The 12,100-nt window shown below is 43.5% G+C and overlaps 1 protein-coding gene across 8 annotated transcripts in view; it reads right to left on the bottom strand.

Annotated features, from left to right (window-relative positions):
* The window catches only part of TRIM2 (tripartite motif containing 2), a 105,928-nt gene that overhangs the window by 59,917 nt on the left and 33,911 nt on the right, over window positions 1–12,100 (bottom strand). Inside the window, exon 2 of one of the 8 annotated variants that reach the window (XM_053253157.1) lies at window positions 10,566–10,991. The exons of 6 other annotated variants lie outside the window; for them this stretch is intronic. The gene's annotated coding sequence lies outside the window, so the exon portion shown is untranslated. Of the gene's footprint in view, window positions 1–5,817; window positions 5,841–10,565; window positions 10,992–12,100 lie in introns of those variants that run through there. One more of the 8 variants, XM_053253163.1, reaches the window with a different exon arrangement.

The raw sequence follows: 12,100 nt of genomic DNA, 5'->3' as shown, positions 1-12,100 counted from the left end.
TCAGTAACTGGAAGTTCATCAAGAGAGTCATATGCAGACATTGCCAAGCCCTGTGAAGAGTCTCAATGCTTTGCACGTGGCATTGCTCCACCTAGCCCGGTTCCATATTCGTTAAGTGGAAGTAATAGTGATTACTGCATTAGGATGTTATGATGATGAAACATTTAAAGACAGTGAAACCTAGCAAAACTTTGCAAGATGTACATCATACAGTTTCAATCGGAAAAGCACACCAGAGCACAGAGCAGAATTCACAGATTCTCTATTTCTACTCTACAAGATTTGAGAGAGATCAAACATCACCACACATTGGGAGGTGCGTGGAGAGTTAGTGAATATCCTTGCAATATAGGATTTGGCATTATCTACCTAATACATGGTAAAATGAAACACATGGTTGTAAAAAAAATGCTTGAAATGCTACAGCCATTGAGTTAAGTGGGTATTTCCATGCCTTGGGTGGACACTTTGATTTTCAGCACTTATGTATTTTTAAACAGTTTATATCACCTTCCTCTCAAAGATCAGGGGAAGTAACTGCACTTTTCAAAATAAAATGCTACATTAATTCACAACTAAATATCAAATACAAATATCAAAAAAAGGGGGGGGGGACTAGAAGTATCTAAGTCTCACACCAGTCTAGTACTGTCTGACTGTCACAAAAGAATATTTAATGGTGTGGGCATTCACTAAAAAGAAACCTTAAGAACTGAGAAGTGGTTTTACAGGTTGAATCTTAAGTTGCACATGTTTTCTACTTCCAGACACATTTTATAAGAACATAAATCTCAGAATTAGAGTTGGAAGAGATCACAGGTCAGACAGGCCCAACTCCTTGCCCAAAGGCATCACTGACTTATATACACATAAGGTTAATTTCCACAATTCATACTACTGTGTACTACACGCAGGAAACAGATGCAGTGCAGAAAGATGAGCTAAAAGTTTCAGATTACTCAAATTCTGGTGCTAGATGAACAGAGCTGCATCAAGGTGATTTTGGAGCCTGGACCCTACTACTACTACGGATATGTCTATAACGCTCTTCAAACGCAGAGAACTTGCGTTTTGGGCGGTACGGAAATGTATGTATGTCTGTCTGTCTGGGGGGATATTAAATAAATAAATATGCCTGGGGGGATATTAGATAGATAGATAGATAGATAGATAGATAGATAGATAGATAGATAGATAGATAGATAGATACCGGTAGCTAACCAAAGTTCTCAAAGTGGTTTACACAGAATAATAAATAACTAGCTGGGCTGGGCATGGAGCATCTGCACCTCTGCCGACCGCTTCTCTCCCCGCTCCCCTGCTTCTCCCCTCACAACGCCCAGCCCGCTTCTTCTCCCCCACCCTGCATGCCCGGCGCTTTCTAGCTGGCGGGCTGACCAGCCCACCTCCTCCAGCCCACCCATCAATTCCCAGTGGCTGGACCACCACTGCTTGCTCCCACTGGCAGGCCACCCACCTGCCGGTGGGAGCAGCCCGCTTCTTCTCCCTGCCCGGCACTTTCTGGCTGGCAGGCTGGCCAGAAAGCCGGCCCACCACCTCCTCCGGCCCGCCAGTCACCACCACCTCCTTCTCCCAGCAGCCGGCCCGCCACCGCCTCCTGCTCTCGGTGGCCAGGCCAGGCTGGTCCACCGCTGCCTCCTTCTCCGAGCAGGGTCCAGCCCACCACCGCCTCCTGTTCCCAGCGGGGCCCGGCCCGCTACCATTGTCTCCCCATCACTATCCCCCCAGGCAGCTGCTCTTGCGAGAACTGCCACACATGGGATTAGCAACGGGTATACCTAGGAGAAATAAATATATAGATAGATACAAAAATAATATGGTCCCCTGTCCCCGAAGGGCTTACAGTCTAAAAAGAAACATAAGGCAGATACCAGCAACAGCTACACTGGAGGAAATCTGTGCTGAGGTTGGATAGGACCAGTTACTCACTCCCTGCTTTTTGGCCCCACCCCTCACCACCCCTGCTGCTGCAAGATAAGCTTCAATGTACTACTTCTTACACAAGAACAGGGGCGTAGCAAGATTGGAGTGGGCCAAGACAAGACAAGATTTTAAAATGGGCCCCCCCTCACTGAAGCTCAGCTCATGAAATAAAGAAATCTTAAATGAGGCTGAATAGTGGTAACAAAAAGCATAGTTGTGTGTGTGTGTGTGTGTATACACAAAGATTTTGTAAATTGTGGATGATGGGAGTCATTTAATGGTACTAGAGAAAGACATGCTGTTCTGGTAGCTCCAGGTCTTAACACTCACATCAATTTCGGGGGATGAATACAACTGAAGAAAGCCCAGGCGGGTGCGCGGCTGGGGGAGTCAGTCATGTGGCTTGCCTCTGGGGGCCCCCCAAGGCAGTGGGCCCCCAGGCAACTGTCTCCCCTTGCCCAATTATAGTTACGCCCCTGCACAAGAACATGCTCACGGAAAGCTGGAAACTTTTTATTTTTAGAATAAATTTCTAAAAGCTACTTCCCACTGACCCTGCACATACAACATTTTGCATGGACAGTCTTGCCACTTAAATTAGTGGAATGCACTATTTTTTTTAACACCAAAACATGCTCAGGGAAAGATGAAAGCTTTTGTTTGGCAGTCCTGACCTTTAAATTAGCTGTCTCTGCAGTGGGCCTGGGCTGGGCCTGGAGGGGGGGACACAAAATTTCCCACTGAGGTGGCTGTGCTGACGGCCCACACTGGGTGGCCGAGCATGTGACTCTGAGGGTGGCTTCGGCCTGCTTGCTGCCCATCCGCGGATCTCCAGTCATGCACAAAGGCCAAGCAGGCCTCCCTGCGGCCAGCCACAGCAGCCTGTCTCCACGGCGCTGGCAGCTAAGGCACTGGGCCTGCGCTGGAGCTTTCCCAGCCTGGAGCAGGCAAGCTGCTCCCCTGTGCCTCTGCATTACTACTCGTGGCCATTGCAAGCATGTGACATCACTCGCTCACAATATTTGCAAGTCACACTGTGCAGGTGTGGGGAAGCAGCCCGCCTGTTCCAGGCCTTGCCTGGGCCCAGTGCCTTAGCTGCTGCGGAATCATGCAGCCATGGGCTGGCCACAGCCACCCTCTGAGTTGCACACTCGGCTGCCCAGCACAGGCTGGTGGTGCAGCTACCCTGGCCCTTGCAGGGATAATTTAGCGCCTCCCCCCCCCCCGCCGAGTGGAGTACCGGACTTCCACCTGGAAGTCTGGTCCAAAGTAGATGAACAGGGCACAGGCCCAGCAACCTAATCACATGGAGGTAGATGGCCCTTGATCTGCCATCCAACCAGGGCTTAGCCCAGAATCTGTTTTTAATGCCTGGGCTCAGACCCTTGAAACATACAAAGCAATTAACATAGTGCCTCTGAGCATGTGCAGAGTATTTTCTCTTCACCACACCTAGCCATCATACAAATGAGATTACAGGAAGGGCTTTCAGGCCAGAACTAAGACTTCCAGAGAATCTTATCCCACAGCTTTAAAATAGAAGCCCTGCAGCCAGTATGAGATCAAAAAGGGTGGATTATGTAGCGCAGGGTCCAAGCCTGCTAGCCCAAGCCTGCTCAACTTTGGACCCCCCAGCTGTTTTTGGACTACAACTCCCATAATCCCCAACAGCCAAAGACTTGTTGGGGATATGGAGTTGTAGTCAAACAGCTGCAGGGAGGAGTCCAAAGTTGAGCAGCCCTGGTGTAGCCACTTCCCTATATCCACACACCACGCGCCACACACACACACACACTCTCTCTCTCTCTCTCTCCCAGGTCTGCTGAGCTGGGTGGGCGCTACTCAACCTCAGCTGTGCCTGTGTGCTGCATCTGTCACTCTACTCTAGTTATGGCCTTGATTCCCACGTCAGAGTCTTCAACTAATAACCCACTCTAAGAGTGCCCATGTATTTGTAAGCACACAGCATGCTATGTGATCCTGGCAAATTAATGTTTGAAACTGGTCTTTAAAAAAAGGAAAAGACCACACACCAATCGTTCTGATTATAAACTTTTAATTGGGCCTCTTATTGCTCATCCCCTTTCAAACACAAATCTCAGACCTGGAGTTCCTGAAAGTATTAATAAAGATCACAGTTCCTCTGAGTATGTGCAGAGACTCGTTTTAAGGCTTTTTGGAGATATGACCAGAATAGCAGAAAGTCAGTCATACCACATTCTAACCCACCCAAGATTCTAGTCAACTGGATATGAAAAGAACATAGAGACACCATGCACTAACATGTTTGTGTTGTCCTTCTAATATACAGTAAACATTTAGTTATTAAATAACTAAAAGGTACCTAGTTACTAAAAATGGATGGGATTCTACATTTCAAAGCATTGCTCTCCTTATCACATTTTTTTAAAAAAATACTCTTGTTTTATGAGTAGATACTCGGCTCACAAATGTAGGCGTGTGGGCAGCATCCAGATCCTTGTTACAGCCATGAGCAGAAGCTCCTTCCTTTCATGAAAAGCAAGTTGTGCTCACACAAGGGCTTGGGGTGGTCCTTCCATGAGGGGAGGTATGGCGGTAGCCTCAGGAGATGGCTACTGGGATGCCAGCAGGGTGGCGAAATGCTCCTCATCCCTGCTGCCAAAGCACCTTTTCAGGACCAAACTGATCCTTTACTTGCAAAAAGCAAAGAGAGGAAGAGGAGGCTGCCAGCAACCTTCCCTCCTTCTCCCCCCCCCCTTTTTTTGGAAAGCTGGGCTGCTTTCAAAGGTGGCATGAGTCAACTTTGACCCTCAAGACAAAGCAGCATTCGGCGCCTCACTCAGGTATCACAGCAGGGGCAGAGCTATAATGGGGCGCACGTCTGTCAATAACTTGCACCACCCCACCTCTGGGGCCACCTCCCTCCCCTCCCCCACTGGCTACCTGGCCAACCACTCCTGTGGCTCTTGCACTCCGCCATGCCCCTGACAGCTCTCTCCTATTGCCCACAGTGCACCATATTGCCGATCCCCAGCAGTGTGCTGCGCTCCTGCAGTCCGCAGTCACTTCCCAGCCGCTTGGGGTTCTGACCCCGAGGCAGCTGGGAATGGGGCTGCATGAACGCTTGGAGCCAGAGCCAGCTGGAGCATGGCATGCAGCATGTGGGTGGTAGGAGTGTGCTGTTGCTGTGCCGGGCGAGGGGGACTGCCACCGGCATAGGGAGTGTCTGCCACAGGGCGGGGGGCTGCCCATGGGGACGTGGTTCGCTTATGCCTCACTCCACCACTGCATCACAGCACTCTCCTTCTATTCACGGAAGGAGCTTCCGCCAACACTGCATGGTTGCTGGGCTCCAACCTGCCAGCCAGTCATTCCTATACGCCTAACCCCTTATAGGCTTATATAACAGTTTGGGCCCCGGATACCTGAGGGACCGCCTGATCCCAAGGGTTGCTGCCTGCTTGATGAGATCATCTGAGGGGGCTCTGCTCCGGGTGCCGACAATGAGGGAGGCTAGGTTGTTGTGCACTCGGGACAGGGCCTTCTCTGTTGCTGCCCCCAGACTTTGGAATGCTCTCCCCGAGGCCATTCGCTCCTCGGACTCCATCACGGTTTTTAGAAAGCTTGTTAAATCTTGGCTTTTTATCTAGGCCTTTACATGATTGTTTCTATTGCTGCTTCTGTGTGTTTTTACCTGCGTATAGTTTTTTATGTTCGTATTTTATATATTTTAAATCAGATTTGTTCCATATTTTTAGCTTGATATTTTTAATTGTTCATTTTTATTGCATGTTTTTAACTTTTATGAACCACCTTGGGATTGTTTTTAATGAAAGGCAGTATATAAATTTAACAATTAAAATTTTTTTAAAAAATAAATAAATAACTAACCCTGGAAACTTGGCTTGCCACTTCCATCTCACAGAAACAGAAAAAGGTGAAAGTGACACACACCTCTTGGCTCTCTGTGTTGTTTTGGGTCCCCATCCATCTCTGCAATAGTGATAAAAGCAAAACAGGTCTACATTTAAGTCAGGTTGCTTTGAGTTTAGGAGTGGGGGGTGGAAATGTTAGTGGTAATTTAAACTTTTCCTCTAGTAGAAGCTGAAGTATGTTTTTCTTGGGATACATTCTGCTGGAAATCAAGAACCACCACCAATGGAGTATTTCAACCATAAATTGCCCCCACAAGGCTGCTAGTAGCTCTACTGAGGGGAAATACAGGCAGAATATATATATTTCCCCCCACAATGAGACTAATAATAGCTTGATGGGGTAGATCTGGAAAACAGAAGGGAGGGAGGGTTAAATACCCCTTTTTTCCCACATTCCACAGCTTCAAGTAGTCAAAGCTGCTTTAAAGAAAAGCAGCTGCAGTTGCTTTAAACTAAAACAGGTGATTTGGTCACAGATCTTCTGCACTGTTCTGTTTTGGTCCTTACCCATGTTAACCTTTATCCCTCCTCCTCACTTAGTGAATCAATGTGACTTAAAAATAATTTGGAACAGATCACACTCACTGTTTAATACTCACAATCCTAATCAGTGTTCCCTCTAAGGTATGCGTGATGTGCTCTCAGTTACTTTTAGATCCTGCTCAGATTGAATCAGAAAGGTCCCACTCTGAATGCATGTGCGCACATAATGTCTTCATACTGCTGCCCAGTAACAAAACTCATTCTGCACACAGATGAAAAAATTTAGAAAGAACACTGATTCTAATTCTTCATACTACATTAATGATTGCAGTCACTCTTGTGTAATGTCATTTCCACAACTTGCACATATGCAGTGTCACTGGGCTGATGTACCCTTTGCATGATATATCAGCCATTGTTTTTTAAGTTTGGCAGAGTGGAAATATAAAAGTTTAGCAATTTGCCCTCCTGCAGGAGAATTCTCTTGGATTCCAAATAGTTAAGTGACTCTAGAAGCATATGGCGTGTGTAAGTGCTAATCCCTTTAATGGTTACATCATCACTTCCACTGATAAGCTGGGTACAAGGATAAGGAAAGAAAGTTGTATCTTTCAACTGAATTGACCTTTTACAAGCAGTGTCTTTATTTCTATGAAAGAAAATCAGATTATTATTTTTTTAAAGACAGATGCATTTTTAGGTAGTATAGAGAATCCCCTTCCTCCCCTGTCTCTTCAGCAAGATGAAGTCTTATTCCTAGTTCTATGGTATGCCTAGGCACAATTCTGCTTGGCAGACAATGTCATTCATACAGAGAGAGCCCAACATTTGAACAGTTCCCAAAACACCAGAATCTTGGCATTGTAGCAGGAGCCATGTGGCCTTTGGAAACTTTGTTATTTGATGAAGTACTTTGACATCTGCTAGGATCACCCAAGATGTTGTATCATGCAGTCACTTGATAGAGAATCTGAGGAACAGTTTTCTCAAGCAACACACTACCAAAAGGAAAGCAAGGGATAGAAGAACAGAGTCTTAATTTGGACATATGTGGCAACTGGGGAATTCTTGCTTGCCAATTGGAATATTAGTGCTTTGGGAGCTCTGAAACACATCCGTGACAAACCAGGCCAATAAATCCAGATTTAAGCCTGACACTGATAAAAGTACAATAGCAATCATTTTAACATAGTCCTCCTTCACCTCACCTCCTGAATGAAGAGCTACTATTATTTACAAACAAGGGGCCTACATGTGACAATTCTAAAGATAGGCACATGTCTAATTTTTGTGTTTTCTGGCTTTTTATTGATGTAAGTCACCTCAAGTGGCGCAGCAGGAAATGCTTGACTAACAAGCAGAAGGTTGCCAGTTTGAATCCCCGCTGGTACTATATTGGGCAGCAGCAATATAGGAAGATGCTGAAAGGCTTCATCTCATACTGCATGGGAGGAGGCAATGGTAAACCCTTCCTGTATTCTACCAAAGTCAACCACAGGGCTCTGTGGGCACAAGGAGTTGAAATTGACTTGATGGCACACTTTACTTTACCTTTAAGTCACAGCTGGCTAGGGCATGAAGTAGAATAAAAATGCATTCCATCAACATTACCTTGGACTATTTCTCTATACAAATCTTAATTATGGATGAAAAACAATATAAGAAGTAAAATTAAGAGCATTAAATCAAAGGGTTCCAGTGCCAAATCTGAGATAGGATTAAAAGAAACTCAGAAGGCAAGTGGTACACTGTCTTAAATATACTTCTCGTGTCGTGCTCTGTCATTGTGGCAGTATAACATGAACTAATTTGTTACAGAGGATTCTGCTTAATGCAGAAAGGATGAATGAGATCCCTTGTCTGCAGCTGGGGAGTTGTGACTCATGATGGGTTGCAGCATTACTACTTTCTTTTTTGTTTGTTTAGGTTGGGTTTTTTTAAAGGAGAGACAAGAAGGAGAAGAACACAGATACAGGGAAATAGCAAATTCCAAGTGAATTCCATTCTGCAGGTTGGACTTAAAAATAGCTCCTGTGCCTGCAAAGGTTGAAGACTACTGGATATTCAGGTTATTCCTAACACTACTGTTGTCTGGTTTGTTTTCCTGTAATGACCAAGTCATACGATGGCATGTTTTTTTCATCTGCAATCTCTAATAATATTAAAGTATACAACAAAATATCAAGATTACTTATTTGTAAACTTGCTCAGTGATACAGCCAGCTAGAACAGGAAACTCTTAAAACACATCCTGCATATTTTACATATCTGAGATTAGCCTTTGTCTTAATTTAGCTACACTTAGTTTAACTTTACCCTATGCAGCTAGCAATGGTGGAAAAACTGAAGTCCAGTGCTCTCATACCCAGTGATTCATAATACACCATACAACATTCATAACACAATGTTGAGTTATTTTCAGTTACACTTGAAGATGCTTTGACAGTTGATTTCTAGCTCAAAATCACCAAGTGTGACAACTTCTGATGTTCCATTCACCCACCAGGAAGATCCACAAAAACATTCCATTCTCTAAACATTTCCACAATAATGCAATCCCACCCCCATATTGCATACTCTCATGGCAGAAAAAAATATATGACTAAGAAATCAAGACTTCCAACGTTCAGTGTGAGAAGCCTGTGAGAAGCTGATCACCTCCTAACTTGGCTGCCAGAGATGGCATTTCGCTTTTAAACCCTCAATAGTTCCCTAAATGCTGCAAAAGCAGAATGTATCAAATAAATCTATCTTATGCTTAATTTTCTTAAGACCTCATCCGGAACAGAACTGCATACCTGTGAATGCCAAAAATTAGGGTAAAATGTTGACTAGAATCACATGCAGTAGGTGCCACAAATTCCCAGGGCAACATCCAATCATAACTAACCACTGAAATCAATGAGACAAGTCATCCATGACTAACTTAAGTCCCATTAATTTCAGTGGGACTTAGTCATGACTAATTTAGTCTGCTCTAAGTTCCTGCCATCTATAATACTATTATCACTAATACAATAAACTAGAGTATATAATGAATTTACAACTAAAGTAAAAGACTATGCAACCAAGTTTTACAACACTCTAATCTAAATGGACAACACCAAAATCTTTCCTATGTCTTCTTTCCCTTATGTATGCCAACAGATCTTCTAAAAAATCTATCATGCTTACCACCTGAGAACAAAACACTTCACACCAAAAGCAAGTTAGCACTGGGCAATGATGAAATAGCAAAGTATTTATAAGCTTTATATGAGCAAATACTCTAAGAGCTCTCAGATATGGAATCTATACACAGTGTATTTTCTTACATACATCTCTGCACACAAGAAATGAAAAGATTTGGCACTCAGTGTGCTGATTTACCTCAACTGCTTTATATCCTTTGTCCATCAAAGATTAGAAGGAAGCATTTCAAAACCAACAGGAAACAAGCAGCCTTTAACAAATTAAAGCTTTTTTGAAAAGATCAGTAATACGTTTTCTCCCCAAAGATTAAGTATATTCCTATTATAGAGACACTTTTCCACATTTGATGTGCAAGAGGTCTGGCACTGACCCAGGTTTTTAAAACACACACATTAAAACAGCAGGAAATATTTGTTTTTCTTTGTCATGTCTTTTCCTGCTTATGCAGCATCTCACAATCTCTTTGGGCAGCTAACTTTCCAGCAAACTCCTGCCACACAAGACTGAGCAAAATCCGTTTTCTTTTCACAAAGCTTGAGCTAATATTCTGTACTTGAAAGCTGCTCTCAGTGTCACAGTTTAAAGTTGCTGGAATTCTAAAACAGAAGTTACTGTCAATAATCTCCTGCAGAAAGTTTTCAAATTACCAGCTCTTGATCCAGGGCTACCACCCCCTCCTTAAGGGGGGAGCAGTTTTTCCTCTCCCCGCTCCCCTCCCCCTTCACACTCTTTCACCAACACAGATTTGCTGTTAGAAATCTCAGCAGAAGTGTTTTCTTACAACTTTCATAGAACACTTCTCACTGAAAAATAATGCAAATGGCTGTAATAACTTACAGTCATTAAAGAGACCATTAGGTGCCGCCTTTAAAGTACAATCAGCAGAATAATTAAAAAATGTTCCTTTAAAGAACTCTTTACTTACAAAATATGTTTGTTCTCCTACTCCGTGTGATGAGATCTGAAATGTTAAGACAATATCCCTACAATGCTCACAAATTAAATTGCTGTTTTTACTTGGCCACTTACCGATGATGTAGTAAAGTCAGAAAAAGAAAAAGGAAGAAAAAATATGTAGCTTGAGCCAGAATCTTCTTAATCCAGAGTTTTCTGTTGGGGCTTCTCTAATTGGCAGTTGATTTTATTTTGTGCCTTTCACCCATCTGTTCTTCATAAACTTGTAACAGGAACATGAAGATGCATTCTGTCCAGTTGTCATAGAATTTCACAAACCAATCAGAATCTCAGACTGAAATTATCAGTTGTTCTTTTAAGCATTACAGTTGTTGTTGTTGTTGTTGTTGTTGTTGTTTTAAGGTCAGCTGCATGCCCAGTTCGGATATATCTCATTGCTGCAAATAAATATCCCTGCAGCCAGTCTAAAAACAGACCTGTTAGCTTGTTTCATGAGCACTTGGTCTGTTTAGCATTGCATCAGTATGCAAGTCCTTACGCCTAACAAATCACATTTGAGAACAAAAATGAGATAATATCCAATGAAATGTAATACCAAGCACAACTGAGTACAAAAAGTGTACACTATTTCCTTTAGAGTAATCGAAATATTAGGATGACCGAAGCTTAGTCGTAAAGACAAATCCTGCATGCCTTCCAGCCCAGCCCAGCTGACATGATTCATGGTCTGATGTGATTGTACAGAAGAAAGTGAAGCATGCAAACATCACATTCCCCTAGCAGATCACACAATTCAGTGAAATTACTCCAGCTGACCAGGTGGTGTGTTTGGACTGCCAGAGGCAACACTGTCACAATATTATATCTTCCAGATGACCTGGCATGCACAGATCACGCACAATAATGTCGCCAGATATACTTCTACTTGGTCATTAGATTTTTTGCAGCCTAAAACTGGCATAAGCATCAGTGCTAACCCACACAAAGTTTTCTATTAAATTAAGCGACTAATGTTCTGTAGTATTTTTAAACCAGTATTGCTTTGAAAATTCTGTAATGCTTTGCTAAAAGCAGTTTTTACATGTATTTGTCTGCACACACACAAAATGAACTAAGGTCAGCAGAAACGTGATGCTTCCAAAAGACTGGGGATGGGGAAATTCCACTCCAAATGCACTACCCTAAATCTATCCCTCCCTCCCCCCCTCTCTCTGCACAAAAAGAACACTGTGTTAATCCAGTTTATTTATTTATTTATTACATTTTATATCCCGCTCTTCCTCCAAGGAGCCCAGAGCGGTGTACTACATCCTTAAGTCTCTCCTCACAACAACCCTGTGAAGTAAGTTAGGCTGAGAGAGAAGAGACTGGCCCAGAGTCACCCAGCAAGTATCATGGCTGAATGGGGATTTGAACTCGGGTCTCCCCAATCCTAGTCCAGCACTCTAAGCACTACACCACAATGGCTCAGGGGTCGAAAATACCCCATATAACTCATAGAAACATCTACCTGTGTGGGTTGCCTTCAACATGACACCAGCTGCAAAGAAAGAATCAATCCTTTATTAAGGGCTTCACATTGGCAGTACAGGAATAAAGGAATAAAACAGCAGCAAATATAATGTGAGTTAATTACAGTGATTTTTTTC

This window comes from Hemicordylus capensis, chromosome 5, assembly GCF_027244095.1.
Source record: "Hemicordylus capensis ecotype Gifberg chromosome 5, rHemCap1.1.pri, whole genome shotgun sequence".
NCBI lineage: Eukaryota > Metazoa > Chordata > Lepidosauria > Squamata > Cordylidae > Hemicordylus > Hemicordylus capensis.
Note: the sequence above shows the minus strand (reverse complement) of the source record. Positions and strands in the feature narration are given on the sequence as shown.